General features: G+C 49.5%; 1 protein-coding gene across 7 annotated transcripts in view; it reads left to right on the top strand.

The window, feature by feature from the left end:
• The window catches only part of CTIF (cap binding complex dependent translation initiation factor), a 334,077-nt gene that overhangs the window by 56,317 nt on the left and 259,517 nt on the right, over positions 1–18,243 (top strand). The window contains exon 1 of one of the 7 annotated variants that reach the window (XM_017862285.1): positions 14,157–14,177. The exons of the other annotated variants lie outside the window; for them this stretch is intronic. The gene's annotated coding sequence lies outside the window, so the exon portion shown is untranslated. Of the gene's footprint in view, positions 1–14,156; positions 14,178–18,243 lie in introns of those variants that run through there. 7 annotated transcript variants of the gene reach the window in all.

The following is an 18,243-nucleotide window of genomic DNA, read 5'->3' as shown; positions in this document are numbered from 1 at the left end:
TGAGTCTCCAGTGCCAGGCATTGGTCATCTCGACATCTTGCTTCCCTTCCCTGTCTCGAAGCATCAAGTCACAGTGAACAAAAGAATGAGCACTAAGCAGGCATGAGGAAATGGGCCCCCGAGCCGGGCCACCCAAGGGGTGGGGTCAGGGGACCTGGGCTTCTTGTGGCCTGTCCTTGGGTAAGTCATAGGATTCTAGGATTTTAAAGGTGGCGGGCATCTTAGAGCTCACCCAGCCCAGCCTCTTATCCAGAGGAGGGGACTGAGACCAAAGGGGAGAGTGGCAGCGCCTCACTTCCAGGTCAATTAGGATTAGGATTGGTGGTTGTGCTGACTGTTGCTATGTAACAAATTACCCCTCAAATTACCCCAAAACTTAGCTGAAGCTACATACATTTACTTTTTAATTTTTTTTTTTTTTTTTTTTAGAGACAGGGTCTCAGTCTACCGCCCAAGCTGGAGTGCAGTGGTGTGATCACAGCTCACTGCGGCTTCAACCTCCCAGTCTCAAGTAATCCTCCTGCCTCAGCCTCCCAAATGGCTGGGACCAGAGGTGCACACCACCACACCCTGCTAATGTTTTATTTTTTGTAGGGATGGGGTCTCTGTATGTTGCCCATGCTGGTCTCAAACTCCTGGACTCAAGCGAACCTCCCACACTGGTCTCCCAAAGTGCTGTGGTTATGGGCATGAGCCCCATGCCCAGCCTTAAACTGCATACATTTATTATCTCATGGTTTATGCTGGTGAAGAATTGGAGCTTGGTTTAGCTGACTCCCTTGCTCTGGGATCTCTCCAAGGCTGCAATCAAGGTGTCAGCTGAGGCAATATTCAACTGCGGGAAGAGCCACTTCCAAGCTCATGTGTGTGGGTGGTGACAGGATTCAGTTCCTTGCAGGCTGTTGGACTGAGTTGTCCACAGTTCCTCTCCAGCATGGCAACTGCTTCATCAAATCGTGCAAGCTGAGGAGGCAATAGTGTCAGCAAGGTGACAGTCAGACAGTCTTTTGTAACTGAATCACAGAAGTGGTATCCTATCACTTCTGTCGAATTCTGTTTGTTAGAAGCAAGTCACTAGGTTCAGCCTACTGTCAAGGGAGGAGAGTACAGAGATCATGAATGGGAGGAGGCAAGGATCATTCAAGACCATCTTAAAAAGCTGCTTACCATGGTGATATAAAACAGAAAATCCAAAGAACAGAGGTTTAAACAACATACTCCTTTATTTCTTTCTTACGTCTATAGGCAGGCAGCTCAGGCCTTGTGTGAGGGCTCTGTGATCATAGGGGCCCAAGCTCTTTCTGTCTTTCTGCTTTGCCCTACATAATAGTTGACTGCTATCCTCAAAGTTGTCTCATGGTCCAAGAGAGTTGCTAGAGCTCCATTCATCATATCTGCAATCCAGACAAGAAAGAGCAAGTGGGAAGGGCAAAAGGCAGGTGACAATGGAATCAGTCCCTTTTTCTTTGCTTTTTTCCCGCCCCCCTTTTGAGACGGAGTCTTGCTCTGTTACCCAGGCTGGAATGCAGTGTTGCGATCTTGGCTCACTACAACCTCCGCCTCCCAGGTTCAAACGATTCTGCTGCCTCAGCCTCCTGAGTAGCTGGGACAACAGGTGTGTGCTACCACACCCAGCTAATTTTTTGTATTTTAGTAGAGATGGGGTTTCACCGTGTTAGCCAGGATGGTCTTGATCTCCTGACCTTGTGATCCGCCCACCTCGGACTCCCAAAGTGCTGGGATTATAGGTGTGAGCCACCGCGTCTGGCTGGAATCAGTTCCTTTAAAGGGTTCAATAACTTCCCTTTACACCTCATTGGCCACGCCCATCTGTGAGGGAGGCTGGGAAATGCAGTTTTTCTCTAGGTATATTTTCTCCCCCAGTGTTACAAGGATTCTGTTAACAAGGAAGAAGGAGAGAATGGATATTCCAGATTCAACTAGCAGTGACTGTTGTTCTTATGGCTCCTCAACCTGAAGGTATAAAGCCAGGTCTTCTGCCTCCACTGCATCATGTGGTCCCTGCGCCAAGTTCCTGATCTCCTGGGGGAGCTGAGTGGGTGGAGTAAGGGGCAAAGGTTGGAGGATGAAGTTCTAGTGCAACACAGGATAGAACAGTGAATGAAGAAGTGTAACATCAACTGGCCTCTTCGTTCACTGCCTCATTCATTTATCGTTGATTTGCTGACTGTCTACCTTTTGCATGAGGCAGCAGGAAAAGGAGGAAGACATAGAGTTAAGGGATCCACAGCCTCCAATGGGAGACAGACCTGTGACTGGATAGATGACCAGTCAGCTGACACTCACCAGAAAGCCAGCCCTGGGAAGGAAGGCATGCAGGCTGGGACTTGAAAGGTAGTGATACGTCTTAAACATGTGTCCCCTCTCAATCTCATGTTGAAATATGGTCTCCAGTGTTGGAGGTGAGGCCTGGTGCGAGGTGTTTGGATCATGGGGATGGATCCTTCATGAATGGCTTGGTGCCATCCCCCGTGATAAGCGAACTCTCTCCCTGAGTTCACATGAGACCTGGTTTAAAAGTGTGTGGCACTCCTTCCCCCACCCCCCCCCACCTTACTCCTGCCTTGGCCATGTGACATGCCTGCTTCCACTTTGCCTTCTGCCATGAATGAAAGCTCCCTGAAGCCTCCCCAGCAGCCAAGCAGATGCTGGTGCCATGCTTGTATAGCCTGCAGAACCATGAACCAATGAAGCCTTTTTTCTTTATAAATTACCCAGCCTAAGGTATACCTTTATAGCAATGTGAGAATGGCCTAACACAGGTGGATAGCAGTTGTCTGGGCAGAATGGGCTGAGGGAGCAGCCCGTGTGCTGGCATGCAGCTCCAGCCCCCTTGTCTGGAGGAGGGCCAGTGCTGGATGTTCTCTTCTCCAGCCTGAGAACTTGGCTGTTTCAGATTAGGAGACCCAGTGGCCAGTGCAGGGGACAGATCTCTACCTGCAGCGGGGCCCAGGATGGAGCCTCTATCACCCTCTATTCCATTGCTCTTTCAGCCTTTCCAGCTCATCTTCGGGCTGCGGCACCCTGCAGCCAAACCTTTAAACTTCCAGTGGGCCTGCAGTAAGCTCCAGACTCTGAAACAGTGGGTAGGTGGCCTGGGTGGGGAGGGAAATCCCAGTTGAGGGTATTGGGGAGTTGGGGAAGCTCTGATGGTCTTACCAGGGCTCCAGATTTTTCCTACTTGACAACCTAAGGAACATCACAGGCATCCCCTGAACCATTGTTGCTTTATGAGTCACAAGTGAACAATCAAAACCACCTAACTTAGCCTGTGAACTTCTGCTCATTCATATTTCAGGCTTTAGAGGTTCAGCCTGAGGGAAGTTGGAAGTGTGCTGTCATTAGCAATGAGAGAAGGTGTATCAGGCACCTCTCAGCTCTGAGGCCAAGGTAGCATCTTCCAAGGATGCTCAGAAGTGCGTGAAGCCTGTCCTGCCTCCAGCAATACACAGACTCGGAATATATGCAGCAGGGCTTGCTAAGGTTAAGGGGAGCCAGCAATAAGTTCATGGCAGGTGTCACCTCTGTGGATTTAAAATTTAAGGTCAGAACTTGGGAACCCTTTGGTATTTGCCAGCCAGAAAGATCTGCTGCTCGGAGGGCCATGAAACGGTGAAACAGCATAGTGGTGTGGGCAGGCAGGCTCCTATACTTACCATTGTGGTCAACAGAGAGGGTTCTATAACAACACACAGGACAAGAATGAGGATGATAGCACTGATAAGGACAACAGCATTTGTTGAATGTAGTGAAGTGTTCAGCATGGGCCAAAAGCACTTTATGGGGACTATCTTCCTTGCAAGAACCCCAGAACAGAGATACCGTGATTAGTCTCCACCTCCAACCCCAGCGTCTTTCCTGGGGGAAGGGCAGGAGACAATCCCAGCAAGACTCTTTCTCACCCTTGCCCCTATACGAGTGGAGAAGATTCCAGATTCAATGGTGGTGCACGGAGTGATCAATGGATAGGATGCTGCCACTGCTGACCTGAAGACTTTAGGCCTCTCTGCATGGGAGGACTGCCCACCCCACTGGGGCCTGAGAGCTTCAACAGAGCAGAAAATCTCCTCTCTGCCAATCAGCTCATGGGTGTTGGAAAGGCCTGGCGAATTGTAAAGCAGTTTTGCTGGAGGAGTCTGAGCAGATGGTTCTATTGGCCCGAGGTGTGGCCGGGACCTCACAGTGATAGGTGTGCCCTCCGTATGTCCAGCATGTGGCCGGATCTGGAAGGACACAGACCCCTCGGAACCAGTGTAGCCAGGGGGGTCAACAGCCAACCTTTACATTTTTTCTCTTAAAAGTTTTTTTTCTTGTTCTTAAAAATGCAAAAATCTCATTTTGGGGGGATGAAAAGAAAATATAGAAACGGCAAAAGGAGAAAAATTAGTCCTAATACCACCTCTGAGAGATGTCTTTGGATATTTGTAGTTTACAGTCCTATTTCTATGTATTCTCATGTAGTTGAGATTCCAGGGTATATTAAAAATTGTGTTTTCTTTCCTACATATCATGGTGCCATGAGCAATCCCAGGTTATTACAGCCCTTTGTAAATAATTCCTGAGGGCTGAGTAAGCTAGCAAGCCATGTCTATAGCTGAGTGTGGGGACGTCTTAGTGCCCACCAGACTGTCCCCCTCATGCCAGCACCTTCCTGCTCAGCTGGCCTCTGCACTGCCCATGTCCACAGGCACCTGGCTGTGCTCACAGGACCCAGAAGATTAGAAGGAGATCTTCTCTAGGGACAGGGCGGGTACCAGGTGCTGGAGTTAGGAGGCGAAAAGGCGACCCCTGTGTCTTGCGTAAATGAACACGGCCCCCAGTGTGATGTGATGCACCCTAACAGAGGGTACCATGACCCAGCCTCACTTGGCCTGTCATGGGGCTTCCCTGAGCCAGCCAGTGTCCTCAAAGCTTTCCCACCTGTGACACCCTCCAAGTGGCCAATCCACTTTGAGTACGTGAGGTGAGAAAGGACAGCTCACCCAGCTGCCAACCAATGTGTCTAATCATCTCCATGCCTCTGATTCCTCCCTGTCAGTTGGAGAGACTAATAGTGTGCACACCATGGGGTTGAGAGCACTAAAAGCAATCAAACCTGAGTGTGTGCAGAGTCTGCCCCCAGTCCCCCAGGCATGCAATAGATGTGTCCCATCATTGCTTGCTTCTAGGGAGCTCCTGGAGTGGGTAGCTGGGGCTGACACGGGAAGTAACATGGGTGACTTGGCATTGGGGAGACTGAGGCTCTGAGAGTTCAGGAACTTCCTGAAGGTCATGTGGCGGAGACGGATGAGCTCCGAAGCCTGTGTCTGTATCTGTTCCATTCGTGTTGCTCCCCATGAGCACCTTTGTACTTGTTGTGTTTTCACTTTTCTGTCAATTGGAGCAAGCAGATGTGGCTCTGGGCAGGATTTCCTATGGTGCCCTTGTCACTTCATTCTCTGTCTTCTCCTTGCCACTCTGGGGATGTCTTTGGGTACAGCCCATCTCTCATTCACCTTGGTATCCCAGGCTCTAGCACGGTGCCTGGCAGACACTGAGGAAGTGACAGGCATTTGTTGCGCTTTGAGCCAAGGACAGAGCCAGAGCAAAGGCTACTGGGTGAGCTGAAGGGATACTTCTTTTGAGCTCTGACATCTCAGTTCCCTAGCTCTGTTCTTGGCTTGTCACTATAAATCAGACTGGAATGCTGGGGTTTTTCCTGGCAGTCCGTCCATCCCCTCTCTTGAATAGTGCTGGATGAGATAGATAAATTCTTCATTATCTTTTGCAGCCAAACCAGTTCTTCCCTTTCGCTGCAATATTCCCAGCCGGCCCTGAGTGGTCTCCTGCTACATCAATCCCAGTGCAGCCTGTCTTGTATTGGTGACATTTTACACTGGCATGTCCATGGTGAGAATGTTAAGCTCGTCAAAATCTGAGAGGCGCCTCCTTGCTGCCTCAGCCACGTAGACACCGTGTTTCCATAGGCCACTGCTCTCCTATGTGTTGGGTAGACATGTTTCCAATTTGGAGGATGGTCCTTTCAGTCTTTGGTCTGGCCTACAGAGGAGGGTATCTCAGCTCAGTTGAACTGAGATCTGCCTTCACCACTAAGGGGTTAGGCCCGTTCTTTATCCAGCTATAGGAAAAGAAAAAAGAGCTTTTGTAGAAGCAAAGAGGACCTGATCCTGTTAATCTGCATTAATTTCAAGGGTCCAGCCCTGCAATTCCAGGCTCCCAAAAGAAAAATGTGTTTTCTCCCACCTTGATCCACTGCTCTGTGAGACAGATGTACTGCCTGGATGTGAGCATCATGTTTAGACACTGAGAATCAATTTAGCAGCCTTCTGATCTCTGTATATTCTGTGCGTGTGCAACAGGAATAATGATTTTTAACACTGGGTTTGGCAAGGGTGTTGCCAGACTTTCTCATAGGTGATCTGATAGGGAAGCTGTCTCCCTGAGGGTCCCTCCCCTAGGGAGAGTTATGTGAGTCTGAGAAAACACCTGACTGGCCTCATCTGCAAACATGGCACAATATTATTGAATGATAGCCTGGGGACCAGCCTGTGGGGAGTGGAAATGTGGTCTCACAGCAGCTATAAACTAATGGTCTTTCTTTGCCTACTCACACATTGAAGCGGGGTTCTGAGATGGCATTGAGATAAGGGCCCCCATCACCCACCCTCACCAGCTTTTTGGACCAAGACTGCATATACTGGTATGTTCAACTCTCTGTCTTGTATGCTCTAAAACACTTGTTTCGAAGCAAGAAAATGGAAGACAAACTTAGGGATGGCAGTCTCCTGGAGGCAGCCCGAGGGAGTAGAAAGAAAAGACATTGGCACGAATCTCAGAAAGCAAGGATTTTAGTCCAGGCTCTGGGATTTGGGTTGTGTCATATTACAGCTCTGTGAGTATGTTTCCTCACCTATAGTATGAGGAATTGGCTTGCTTGTTTCATTGATGCTAGGAGGCATGTTCATTTCACATCTTAATGTTTCTTAAATCAAGGTGCATCTTACTATCGCTGGCATGGCACCTTTGCTGTTTCCAGATGACAGGCAGGACATGGTCATCATGGCCTGAGCCTGTGTGAACATGGGCCTGCTGTTCATAGTGTCACATCCTCAGTTAAAGGAGTTCGTTGTTGATTATCTACGTATTGAGTATGAACATCATTAAAAGTCTCACCATGATTTATTAGCAGAAGGGCCAGAAGACAGAGCAGTGGGGCACCAATTGAATATTAGAAAAGCAAATATTGTTAGAGGAAAGACTGCAATCTCATACTTTCCTGTAAAACAGTAAGAATTGTCAGTCTCATACATGCCAAACAATGCCACCAAAGGTGAAAGAAATTACCAGAAATTGACTCAGAAAAGATGAAACAGTCCCAGAGCCAGTTGAGGCCTGCGTGAACAATTTGTCTACAGGCAATACTATCATGAAGGCATGATGTGATATGACATAGCTTAATTGAAGATATGATATGACATAGCTTAATTGATAGCATATTTTCTTTGTGGTTCATAAAATAATGGTGAGCCTTACAATTGATGACTTTGCTTTCTAAGGCCTCTTCTAGTTCTAATGTCCAATAGTTGTGTTTTCATTTTTCTGTCAATTGGAGCAAGCAGATCAAAAATAACATTTTGGTGTTTCTCTCCTGTGTTGGTGCTGCTTCTCTGGGCCTCTGTAGCACTTGACCCTTGATGTCATAAATGCATGATTGCTTCTTTGCCCTTCGTGTTGTGTCCCTAACATTCAACACCAAGCTTGAGTTAGTGCTTTTTAAATGGACATGTGGGTGGATGGATGAATGGATGGGTGGATGAATGGGTGGATGGGTGGGTGGGTGGATGAATGGGTGGATGAATGGATGGATGGATGGATGGATGGATAAGAATGGGTGGATAGATGGATGGATGGCTAGATGGGTGGGTGGGTGAATGGATGGATGAATGGATGGCTAGATAAGTGGATGGATGGATGGATGGATGGATGGATGGATGGATGGATGGATAGATGGGTGGGTGGATAGGTGGGTGGATAGACAGATGGATGAATGGGTGGGTGGGTCGATTGATGGATGGATGAATGGATGGATGGATGGGTGGGTGGGTGGATGGATGGATGGATGGATGGATGGATGGATGGATACGTGAATGGTGGATTGATAGTGGATGGCTTAGATGGGTGGATGAATGGGATGGATGGATAGTGAATGTGTGGATGATGAATGGATGGCTAGATGGGTGGATGAAATGGATGGATGGATGGAATGTGAATGGGTGGATTGATGGACGGATGGCTAGATGAGTGATGATATGATATGGATGGATGGTGAGTGAATGGATGGATTAATGGATGGCAGATGGTGGGTGGGTGGATGGATGGATGGATGATGGATGGATGGATAGATGGATTAATGGGTGGATGGAATGGATAGATGGGTGGGATGGATGGCCACTGGGTAGATAGACAAATGGATGGATGGTGTGGTGGTTGGGCGGGTGGGTGGATGGATGGATGGATGGCGGGTAGGTGGGTGGATTGCTGGGTGGATGGGTGGATGGGTGAATGGGTGGATAAATGGATATAGATGGGTGGCTGGCTGGCTGGCTGGTTGGAGCTGCGCCATGAGATGCATCCTCATCTTTGGTGAGGCAACAGATACCCTTCCAGGAAGCTTTAAACAAGTTCTCCAGATTCAGTGGGAGCCTAGACTCAGTGATTCTTTTTTTTTTTTTTTTCTGAGATAGAGTCTCACTGTCGCCCAGGCTGGAGAGCAGTGGCGCAATCTCAGCTCATCGCAACCTCCGCCTCCCGGATTCAAGAAATTCTCTTGCCTCAGCCTCTCGAGTAGCTGAGATTACAGGCACATGCTGCCATGCCTGGCTAATTTTTTGTATTTTAGTAGAGATGGGGTTTCACCATGTTGCCCAAGCTGGTGTCAAACTCCTGAGCTCAGGCAATCTGCCCACCTCAGCCTCCCAAAGTACTGGGATTACAGACGTGAGCCACTGCACCCGGCCGACTCAGTGATTTTTTTTAGGCTTTTTATTGACGTTCTTTTATTCATTTGGTCCTAGATGATTCTAACAACTATGGTTTTTTTTTTTGGAGAGGCCTCCAAGCTACTAAGCCAGAGATTCCAACCCAAGTCAATAATCATGGGGCCAACCCATGTACATTACTTTTTTAACAGATTTATTCAGATTCAATTTATATATTTTACAATTTACACATTTAAAGTATACAATTAAATGGTTTTCAGTGTAATTATAGATATGTGTGACCTTGACCACCTTCATCGCCTCTAAAAAATGTCTTTAACTATCACCCCCTTGTCTCCCTGTCTCCTTCCTGCCTCAGTGCTAAGCAAATATCAGTCTACTTTTTGTCTCTCTAGATGTGTCTATTCTGGACATTTCATATTAATGAAATCTTATAATATGTGATCTTTTGTGACTGGCTTCTTTCTTTTAGCTTCGTATTTTCAAGGTTCATCCATGTAGTAGCATGGATCAGTACTTTATTCCTTCTAATGGCTGAGTAATATTCCATTGCATGTGTAGTTCATATTTATTATCCAGTCATCAGTTGATGGATGTTTGTGTAGCTTTTACCTTTTGGCTATTATCAATAATGGTATTAAAAACATTTGTGTGCAAGTTTTTATGTAGATATATGTTTTCATTTTTCTCAGGTATATACGTGGGAGTGGAATTGTTGGATCATAAGGCTTATGTTTAATGGTTTGAGAAATTGCAAACCATTCCATATGGTTTTTCCACAGCAGCTGCATCATCTTACATTCCCATGAGAAGTGTTTGAGAGCTCCAGTTGCTCCACATCCTCTCCGACACTTGACTCGATACTTTGTAAGGTCTTTTTACTTCTAAACTTCTAGGATTCTGGGTGAAATCCAGTGACAGTTGAGGCTATGGGAGGCTCCTTTCTGGCCTTATATTCCCTCCTTCTCCATGTCTCAGTCGAGTTTGCAGAGGGCTGTGGGGGATTTCTCAGTTAATTATCTGCCAGTTAACCACTCAGCCTGCTCCCTGCAGTTGTATCTGGCTACAGACTTCTCCTGCTGTGTGTGTGTAAAGAGGTTATCTGCTGCTACCATGCTCTAGTGGGTGAAATTAACCACAGGAATAATGGGAAGTAGAGACCAGTGACTCTGATGGACTAATTAGAACAGCCATCAGGATCTGCCCCCTGTGGGCTCTCTGCTGCAAGGCAGCTGGCTGAACCTGGGAGTCCTTCCTCACTGTGTCTGTCCCAGACTAGCTTGTGGGAGGAGCTCTTAGGTCACAGAGTCCCACCATGGGCCTCTTGGAGGGAGCCCGCAGTCCTCCCTTCCGGCCTCTGTTCATTGCCCACTTCATACCAGGTCCTGGAAATACAACGATGGGAAAGACAAAATGGTCCCTGTTCTCAAGCATGCACACTAGAGTGGCTTCCTGATGGAATTAACTGGAACTTAGATTTTTCTGGCTGCCTGTTTTCCCAATTACTTGATCATGTCCCAGAGAGAAGTAATTGGGGAAACCAACCCCAGGAAACCATACCTGAACCTTCTATGTGGCCTTGGCCAAGAGCTCTTGTCTCTGGCTTGGCCATCTGTTGTGGGAGACCTCTGTAATTGGGCTTTATGTTCTACACGGTAGTGGACATGGCTCGCAAATATGTGTGGCCTGCAGAGCTTGGCTTTCTCATACCTCTCACCAGAAGAAGCCTTTGCAGCTCAAAAGGACTGCAGCTGTCTCATCCGTCTCTTTCCCCCTTCCTCAGAGCTCCTACCCTATCTCAGCTCAACCTGGTGGGAACGTTCAGTGACTCATTGGCTCATGCCACAAGGCAGTGGGAATCTGAGATATTGCTAGTCCAGGACAAATGCTCAGCATTGGAGTCAGATGCCTGGGTCATCATCCTGCCCTGTCACTGGGCCACTGGCCTACTGTTCCAGGGTCCCCATCTGTAACAGGGGATGGTGATGCCTGCGCTGCTTAACTGCAGCCGCAGGGTTATTAAGGGCTGACTGACAGGAAGGACAGTGCTGAGCTGTGCAGACTCCAGGGGCATGAGGCCCAGTGCCACCCTCCAAGACCTCCCTAAATGACTTCAGACTCCCTGGAGGGTTCATAACTGCTGGCACCCTGGGCGGGACCAAAAGGCTTGATCTGGAGCAGGTTCCAAGGCCCACTCCAGGAGTGATCACGGGGTCTAGCAGCTTATGGGGGAATGTTGGGCAAGGGCTGGCACATTGAGGGAGTGGAGCTCTGGAAACCTCACTGTCTTTGGTCAGAGTATCCATGTCTTGCAGCCATTCTGTCCAGGTTTCAGTTCTGAGCCGGCCTCTTCCTAGTCAGGTGACCTTGAGCAACCCTTCGTGTCCTCAGTTTCCTAATTTGTACAAGGGGGACAGAAATAATGCCTACATTACAGGATGGTCTTGAGGATTAAATTAATACATGACAAGCATTTAGCACAGGGGCTGGCACATACTAAATTCTCAATAAACACAAGTATTTATTACCTTTTATATATTTGGGGGGAGTCATGATTTCTTCTGAAAAACAAGTATGGTATTAGAGGAAAACAGTTTGGAAACCAACGATCTGTGGGGAATGGTTTGCTTTCCTGCTTTAGGAAAGGTCAAAGGGCAGCTGCCTTTGAGCAGGAGTTTCCCTCCCTCGGGTCCTCCAACCAAAGGCAGAGGCAGATGTGCTGTGTTGTTTCTGGGCCTGGAGGCCACCCCAGGAATCAGGGACCCTGGGCTTTTGCTGCCCATTTCTTTGCCTTCGTGTGGTTCACAGAGAATTCAGGGAGAGCTGTGAGAGTGCTGGGCACCGTGTCAAGTCTGAGATTCCTGTGGTTGCTGTCCAGCATGCTTCAGGCATTGTGCGGGACACATGAGGGCTCTTTGGCAGAAGAGGGGTCTGCCCTCTGCTACCCAAGCTGTGTGTGCTGGGTCCACTTGTAATGTGCCACCCATCTCTGCCCATCAGCAGCCAGCCGCTGTCCATCTGCTAATACCAAGGTGGGCAGAGCATTTGTTATCTGCTGCTGACCATTTTCTACTTTCTGGGACTCCATTATGAAACTGTCAAAGAGGAACTGAATGTCTATGGTGAGGTCAGCTCAGACTCCCAGGGTCCAAGGAAAGGAGCAGACAGGTCCTCAGCCTCTAGGAGCTCGTAGTTTAGCTGGGGAAGGAGGCAGCCACTCAGCTCACATTAAGGCTGAGCAGGAGGATGGTGGGGCCATTACAGGAGCAGTGGGACATCCCTGGGCTCTCCTTTCCTCTCTTGAGACACTGAGCAGGGGCACCCTGTCCCTAGGCGGAGCTTGGGTGTGCAGTGCCTTCTGTGGTTGGTGTTTTCCTTGCTTCCAGCACAGCCCAGTTTCTGTTGAGTGACACCATCTTCCTGTAATAGCTGTGGCTATCTTCAGCCAGGTTATGGTTGAGTACTGCTGGTCTGGAGCCTTTTTTTCTTTCTCTTTGCAATGACCTAGCATATTTCTGTTTTGGACCTGGACTATCATGTATTATTTCATGGTGTAACTCTCAAGGGCAATCCTTTGTCCTGATTTATTTCCAAGTTCTTAGAGGGACGCCCTCATTTTTGTAGGCATAGACCCTTCCAGTTAGTTGCTCTTTTGCAGGGGGCTCTCAAACTCAGATGCCTTATAGGGGCCAGGCAGGTAACATGTGTGAGTGAGGGAGCCAGGTGAGAGTGATGGCTGTGAGCAGTGGGGAGGCATTAGAGAGTGTGGGGGTCTGCAGAGAACTGGGGTTGAGTGCCTGGTCTGAAGGGGACAGTACTTCTTAGCTCTAGCTGATGGTTACAGTGCAAGAAGGCGGACCAGTGTTGCTTGATCATCCAGTTTTTCAAGAAAAGTCAGAATTGTGGCTTTTTATGTGAAATATTTTGATTTATAAACGTTAGCTCAAATATTTTTAAAATATCTAACTGGCTAACTAGAACACACCATGGTCCAGACATGGCCCCAGCACAGGCGGTAGCAATCTCTGCTTTGTAGCTGTGCTTCTTGCAGGACAAAGCAGTCATGCAAAGTGGCGGGGTGGGGGGTGGGGCAGGCAGAAGCCCAAGGGCCCAGTGAGTGACTGCTATGAGCGTTCTGAGGGGTCTCTGTGACCTGGGCCAGTCAAGGTGGCATCTAAGAGGTGGGCTTGAGCTGTCCTTGAGGATGAGTAGAGAGAAAGGAATACTGTTCTCAAACGTGAGCCAGTTCTGCCTTGCAGCCATGGCACAAGACCACCTGGACAGGCCTGCAAGGCCACAGCCTGTTGTGGGCTATGGACACCCCCACCAGGCTCTGGAAACAGCTCAGTACTGTCCCTGCTCCAGTTGGGCTGTAGTTCAGGAAGCTGTTGCGAAGAGGGAGAAAGCTGACTGGGGACCCTGGAAACCGCAAGAGAGATGCCAGAGATAGCACTGCCTGAGAAGGAAGGCCTGGAGCACTGCTGCCATCACACTTGGATGCCCTTTCTGACCCTAACCTCAGGTGCTTGTAGATACATCACTAGGTTCAGAGCAGGGCACTGTTGGTCTCCCTTCCTAGCATGCTCCAAGTTACTTTTCACTCTTGGCCAATAAACCCAGAAGCTTTTGACAGCTGGTGGTGGGGCCCACGCATCTACCTTCTGAGTCCACAGAAGAGAGAACAGATCTCTGTGAGTTCCTGCAGGTTGGCAAAACAGGTCAACCCAGGGATTGGAATACAGGAGAGGGCCAGACTGAGGCCCAAGGAGGACTCAGGGTATTCAGAGTTGGGAGGCATTAGGGAGTGGTGAGGTCTGCAGAGAACTGGGGTTCAGAGACAGCAGTGGCCATTGATATCCAGAGTAGTCAAGGAGGGCTTCATGGAGGAGGTGTGCCCAGAAGTGGGCCTTGAGGGAAAGGTGGTGATTTGGAGAGGCAGAGGTGGGAGAGAATGCAGAAGACAGAGTAAGGTATAGCAGTTGTGAAGTCGAGTGATAATTGCGTGCTTGATGTATGCCTAGCTGTGTTGAGCACTTTTCCTCATTCATTCTTTCACATGATTCTCACAGCACCTCATGAGGTGGCACTTTCACCATCAGTCTACTTTCAACGTGAGGAAGCAGGCCCAGAGTCAACCCAACACCACGCAGCGAAAAGGTGATTTAGCCAGCACTGGAACCCAGAGTCGGGACCCATAAGCATGATGTCACCTTGTTTTATGAGTGGAGGCAGTGAGGAAGCCACCTGACTCCAGCCAGGGATGTGGCTGTCTGGCTGTCCCATGGCCCTGCACAGTTTTGGTTTGTTTCAGCTATGACTTCCCTGTCCCTGGTGCCTCTAAGGTGTGGTATACAGCAGGTGCTCAGTATGTCTTAGTTGGGAAGAGTTGTCTCGAGGAGACTGTTGAATGTTGTGGGAAGAGGTTGGAGTCCTAGTTCTGGGACTGGGTGACCTTGAGAGTGTGGGGGTACTGGAGCAAGTCAACTCCCAGCAGCCATTGGCTTTCACATTCTAGAAGCTGGGAGTGGGGCTGGAGTAAAGCCCAGGCCCATTGGCAGTAGGCGGAAGAGCTGAGGAGGCTCACTCTGAGGGAAGGGTGGTGCTGGGGAGGGTGTGGGAGGCCTTGGGGAGCCACAGGCCCATCTACCCATTCTGGGCCTGCAATGGAAGCAGGTGTAGGATTGAGCAGGGCCCTCAAGGATCGTGCAGTCTTATCAATACCAGGCAAAAACCTATAAAAAAATTCAAGAGCAGGGCAAGAGTTGGGTAGCAGCGCAGAGGAGGAGGAGAAGGTGTCACCAGGCAGCCTGGGTTTGGTGCCAAGGGAGCAGGCGGGTGGTCAGTGCCGGAGCCCAGTGGAGGCTTCTGTGGGCCTTGAGGGCCGACCTGGAAACAGGGGCATCCAGGGACAAGGCAGGACCTGCAGCTCACAGAGCCCACCTGGATGCCCTCCTGGCTGTTGGGCTGGGCCTACCTGCCCACCTGGATGCTGTTTCAGTGTTCTTCCTCCAAGAGGAAGTGCTCATCGGGAGCCAGGAATCTAACAAGGCACCCCCGGGGGACTGAGGCCTGTGCCCTCCTCACCCCTGCGGGCTGCTCTGCCTTCCTCCCTTCCCAGGGCCTCCATTCTCAGCCCGCATTCTGGGTGCCAGCCCTGCAGGCCTGCTGAGCAGAAAAGAATCCATGGCATCTCCTTTGCCTTCCGGCCAACTGTGCCCTACCTGCCCCATGAAAACTGGTCCAGCTCCTCAGTGACTCACGGAGGCTGCTCTTAGGGACAGAGGAGTAAGGGCCAAGCTCCCGCTCTGTTTCTGTGAAGTTCTGATGAGACCATAGGGCTTGGTCCAGGGTTCTGCACAGGGTGGGGGCTCAGGAGGGCATGAGGACAATGGGATGATTTGGGTGTCCTCTGTTATTTGGGAATATCTGTCATGTCACTAACTGCCTGATATTTATGATTGTAACCCAGAACTGCGCTTGGAGTCCACAGAGGTTAGGAGTCACTAGGGGAAGGGAGGTGACTCTCAGCAGGGGTCCCTGGAGAGGGCAGGCTGTTGAGGGACCTGAGGGCTTGGATCCTGCATTACAGCCTGTTTCTACCCATAGACGCCTGAGTGGCTCCCAGTACGTCATTCCTCCACTCAGCCCCCAAGGCCCCGGTGTCCTCACCTGCATGGCAGCAGCTGAAGGGCTGTTGAGGTCAGGCAGCCTAGATATCAGAAACCACCTCCAACTTGTTCAGACCTGGCAGATGTGCCTGAGCTCCATGCTGGGTGTTGCAGGACTGTAAACAGGTGCTATTATGTCACACACCTGGCCCTGAGAGTCCAGTGTGGAGGTGGTGGCCCCAGCGTCCACCAATCATAATAACCTGTGGAGATCATGCCTGGTTCTGAGCTCTGCCCTGGGCCCTGCGTGGGCCATAGGAGGAGCCGCCACTCCACCAGATAGCTGACCAGCTGGCCAGAAGGTTGGCCTGGGGACTCCACCCATTTCTAACCCTCTGGCCAGAGCAAGAGTATCTGAATAATCGATAGGGGAGACGGGCAAGGTTTACTACATCTTGGCTATTTCAAGTGTAGTTCTCTGACTGGCAGCAGCAGCCTCACCTGGGAGCTTGTTAGGAATACTGAGTCTCAGGCCCCAACTCCCATCCTTGAACCAGAATCTGCTTTGTAACAAGATGCTCTGTGATTCACGTACTCATTACAGTTTGGGAAGCAGTGCTCCCAGCCACTTCTATGTGGCCCATATGTTTTTCACGAATAGGTGAAACAAAAGTCCCACAAATTGATAGTTACAATGTGTGCTACATACCGATATTTTCAATTTAGTTATACATTTTCTAATGGTGAGATCATGCCCCAGGAAATTCGTTTTGCAGTCCATGAAATTGCTGAGACCTGCAGTTTGAAAAACACCTTGCTAGCTAACACCCTTTTGGATGTTTGAGTGACAAAAGGGTTAATTTCGTGGGGTCACAGGGGTCAGATGTTTAGAGGACATCACATGTCCTTGACTCCTGAGACAGAAAATGTTGCCAATTTCCAAGGTCACCTGCCTTTGACTTCATGCATTTCTGAACTTTCCCACTTCCCAGGGGTTGGGGACCTGGGGCTCCTACACATGGCCTCCATGTGCTTCCACTTTTCTTTGGCAAACACCAACATGGTTGAATTATCAGGCCGGAGCTTAAGGGCCGCACACTGTTGGGGAAGTACATTCTCGCTGGAGTCCTGAAGGGGAGTGTGGGCTGGAATGGGGGATGGGGGGTTGGCAGTGAGCAGGCTCCGGTGGCTTCCTTAGGGAGAGCTGTGGGCATCTTCTGTTTGTCCTGGACAGCCTGGCCTCTCTCCTCCCCACTCCAGCAGGCAGCGTGGCCTCTGGGCTGGCCCTGCCCAGGGGGCCACCCGACAGCCTACAAAGGAGAATTCTAGCCCCAGTAGTGCACTCTAGGTGAAGGTGTTGCTCCCACTGTGTGGGGATGGGAAGGAGAGGGGATGGAGGGGACTAGGGCCCGAAAGACAGCAACCAGCTCTGCCTATAATGGTCACCAGGAGCTCCTTGCTGGAGAGCCACCCGGAAGCACAGTGCTGTGCAGCACCGGGTGACATGGGAAGCGGCCACGGGGAAGGTGGCGTGGGAAGCGGCCACGGGGAAGGTGACATGGGAAGCGGCACGGGGAAGGTGGGGTGAAGACACCAGTGGATTTGATGAGTGGATTTAGCACCAGGAGAGCAGGGACAGCACTCTGGGCCCCATTGCCCACCACAGCTCTGATGCCACCCCCACTGCTGACTTGCTGTCCTCCTGGGACGAGTGGACAGACTTGTGAGCCCCAAGGCTGCTGGTTTTTTTTTTTTTTTTTTTTATACTTTAAGTTCTAGGGTACATGTGCACAACGTGCAGGTTTGTTAAATATGTATACATGTGCCATGTTGGTGTGCTGCACCCATTAAGTCGTCATTTACATTAGGTATATCTCCGAATGCTATCCCTCCTCCCGCCCCCCTCCCCACAATAGAACCCAGTGTGTGATGTTCCCCTTCCTGTGTCCAAGTGATCTCATTGTTCAATTCCCACCTATGACTGAGAACGTGTGGTGTTCGGTTTTCTGTTCTTGCGATAGTTTGCTGAGAATGATGGTTTCCAGCTGCATCCATGTCCCTAGAAAGGATATGAACTCATCTTTTTTTTACGGCTGCATAGTATTCCATGGGGTATATGTGCCACATTTTCTTAATCCAGTCTGTCACTGATGGACATTCGGGTTGATTCCAAGTCTTTGCTATTGTGAATAGTGCTGCAATAAACATACGTGTGCATGTGTCTTTATAGCAGCATGATTTATAATCCTTTGGGTACATACCCAGTAATGACATGGCTGGGTCAAATGGTATTTCTAGTTCTAGATCCTTGAGGAATCGCCACACTGTTTTCCATAATGGTTGAACTAGTTTACAGTCCCACCAACAGTGTAAAAGTGTTCCTATTTCTCCACATCCTCTCCAGCACCTGTTGTTTCCTGATTTTTTAATGATTGCCATTCTAACTGGTGTGAGATGGTATCTCATTGTGGTTTTGATTTGCATTTCTCTGATGGCGAGTGATGATGAGCATTTTTTCATGTGTCTGTTGGCTGTATGAATGTCTTCTTTTGAGAAATGTCTGTTCATATCCTTTGCCCACTTTTTGATGGGGTTGTTTGTTTTTTTCTTGTATT

Source organism: Rhinopithecus bieti, unplaced genomic scaffold (assembly GCF_001698545.2).
Source record: "Rhinopithecus bieti isolate Rb0 unplaced genomic scaffold, ASM169854v2 scaffold_57691, whole genome shotgun sequence".
Taxonomy (NCBI): domain Eukaryota; kingdom Metazoa; phylum Chordata; class Mammalia; order Primates; family Cercopithecidae; genus Rhinopithecus; species Rhinopithecus bieti.
This window is presented reverse-complemented; position numbering and strand designations above follow the sequence as displayed.